This window comes from Rutidosis leptorrhynchoides, chromosome 4, assembly GCF_046630445.1.
Source record: "Rutidosis leptorrhynchoides isolate AG116_Rl617_1_P2 chromosome 4, CSIRO_AGI_Rlap_v1, whole genome shotgun sequence".
NCBI classification, from domain to species: Eukaryota; Viridiplantae; Streptophyta; class Magnoliopsida; order Asterales; family Asteraceae; genus Rutidosis; species Rutidosis leptorrhynchoides.
Genome location: NC_092336.1, coordinates 607,289,976 through 607,292,836, shown reverse-complemented (window position 1 = coordinate 607,292,836; position 2,861 = coordinate 607,289,976). Strand labels below are relative to the sequence as shown.

Genomic DNA, 2,861 nt, shown 5'->3' with positions numbered 1-2,861 from the left:
TATTTTTCGACGTTTTTCGATGCGCTCTTTTTATTTCTTATTTCTCGACGCTCTAGTTTTTAGGACATAGATTTTTTTTCTATTTCTTCTCTAAAATTTCAAAACGAAAAATTATTTTAAGTGGTTAAATTGATAGACATCAAAATTTTCTGGTTCGTAGTAATAGTTGGATTTGTACGTGGACCGGGTTATTGGAGCCAAACAGTACTCAATTATATTGAGACCAAACGAATCCTGCCCCTCTGCTGCATCTTTTGGCTATTCGAAACGTGGGCAAAATCAGAAAAGTCTATTAATTTGATAACTTATATAATTTTTCTTATTTTTATAACTAATAGGATATTCAGTGAATGCACCGAGCAAAACGTTCACCACCTTTTGTACGTTCACCACCTGTAACTCGATCAAGACATCTAGAAAATATTGTCGCCGTTGATTTTTCTTTAGAATCGTCATCCAGTCGACCAAATACTCCAATTCAAATTTCCGATAATCCATTTTTTGAACCCGATCTCACAATTGAGAATCCGGAGAATATTCAGGGACAATTCATAGATCCTGAACCATTAATCTTTCCTCCGGAACCACCAATCATTCAAACAGAGATTATTGAGGAACCAACCATTAAATCAGAATCCTATAGTGATTCAGATTCAACAAATTCAATCATGGAAAATCTGGAACCTCTAAGTATGGAAGACCGAATGAGAGCTAAACGCACTGGCCAAGGTCACGCAATTACTCAACCTGACATTAATGCGCCAGATTATGAAATCAAAGGACAAATCCTACACATGGTAACTAATCAATGCCAATTTAGTGGTGCGCCGAAGGAAGATCCAAATGAACATCTTCGTACATTTAATAGGATCTGCACTCTATTTAAAATAAGAGAAGTGGAGGATGAACAGATATATCTCATGTTATTTCCCTGGACTTTAAAGGGAGAAGCCAAAGATTGGTTGGAATCGTTACCTGAAGGGGCGATTGATACATGGGATGTTTTAGTTGAAAAATTTCTTAAACAATTCTTTCCTGCATCTAAAGCCGTGAGACTTCAAGGAGAAATTGTTACGTTCACACAAAAGCCAAATGAAACTTTATATGAAGCATGGACAAGATTTGGAAAGTTATTGAGAGGATGTCCGCAACATGGTTTAGACACCTGTCAAATAGTACAAATATTCTACCAAGGATGCGACATCACTACAAGAAAAGACATCGATATAGCAGCTGGTGGTTCTATTATGAAGAAAACCGCAACTGATGCTTACAAAATTATTGACAACACTGCTTCCCACTTACATGAGTGGCACCAAGAAAAAGATATCGTTAGATCATCTAAAGCAGCTAGAGCCGATTCTAGCCATGACTTAGATTCCATTTCCGCAAAGATAGATGCTGTCGAGAGACGAATGGAAAAGATGACTAAGGATATTCACTCAATACGAATTAGTTGTGAGCAGTGTGGAGGACCACATTTGACAAAAGATTATCTCAGTATTGAATTAACAATAGAACAAAGAGAGAATGTTTCATACATAAACCAAAGGCCTGGAAATAATTATCAGAATAATTATCAACTGCCAAGACCGATCCACAATCAAAACCAGAATTATAACCGAAATATTCCATACAACAACCAACAAGGTCCTAGTAATCAACAAGTATCCAATAATACTTATAATCAGCAAAGACCTAATTTTCAAAATAAACCACCACAAACCGATGATAAAAAGCCAAATTTAGAAGACATGATGTCAAAGCTAGTTGATTCTCAAACACAGTTTTTCACATCTCAGAAATAAACCAATGAACAAAATGCTCAAGCATTTAGAAATCAACAAGCTTCTATTCAAAATATGGAATAAGAAGTAAGCAACCTAGCAAGGTAAATAGGTGAAAAAAAACCGGGAAGTCTACCTAGTGATACAAATGCTAACCCCCGGAATGAAACAGCTAAAGCCATTACCACAAGAAGTGGTATCACACTTAAACCACCTGAAATACCTGTAATTTCTGATGATGCTAATCCTACTCCACAAGAACCACAATCTAATCAAGATAAGGAAAAAGAATCGGTAGTTGAAAAGGTTAATGAAGATAACACAGTTAAGGCTAAACCTTATGTTAAACCATATCATCCACCACTTCCTTACCTAAGTAAAATGAGAAAAGAGAGACTTGAAGCCGAGCAATCCAAATTCTTGGATATGTTTAAACAAATAAATGTAAATCTTCCTTTCATTGATGTGATTTCAGGAATGCCTAGATATGCTAAATTTCTGAAAGATCTAATCACAAATAGAAAGAAAATGGAAGAACTCTCGGCTATTACTATGAATGCAAAATGTTCTGCAGTGCTGTTGAATAAGATACCAGAAAAACTTTCAGATCCAGGAAGTTTCATAATTCCATGTTTTCTGGGTAGTCTTATTTCAATAGAAGCATTGGCAGACTTAGGTGCTAGTATAAATTTAATGACGTATTCACTATACGCTAAACTAGACCTTGGAGAATTGAAACCAACACGAATAAGCATACAACTAGCAGATAGATCAGTAAAATATCCTAGAGGGATAATGGAGAACATGCTAGTTAAAGTTAGTACTTTAGTATTTCCAGTAGATTTTGTTATTCTGGACATGGAAGAAGATTCTCGAGTACCTCTCATATTAGGAAGACCATTCTTAATCACGGCCAAAGTAATAATAGACGTGTTTGGCAAGAAACTGACCCTAAGTATAGAGGATGAGAGTGTTACCTTTTCAGTGGATAGAGCCATGCAACAACCGCAATCTGCAGATGATACATGTTATTATATTCAAACTATAGAATCACATGCAGAATTGTTAGAAGAA

At 35.7% G+C, this 2,861-nt stretch overlaps 1 non-coding gene across 1 annotated transcript; it reads right to left on the bottom strand.

Annotated features, from left to right (window-relative positions):
* Positions 1–1,052: 1,052 nt before the first annotated feature.
* LOC139845868 (small nucleolar RNA R71) lies at positions 1,053–1,159 on the bottom strand. Its single transcript, XR_011758622.1, has one exon. It is a non-coding gene; the product is annotated as a small nucleolar RNA R71 (small nucleolar RNA).
* Positions 1,160–2,861: the final 1,702 nt, after the last annotated feature.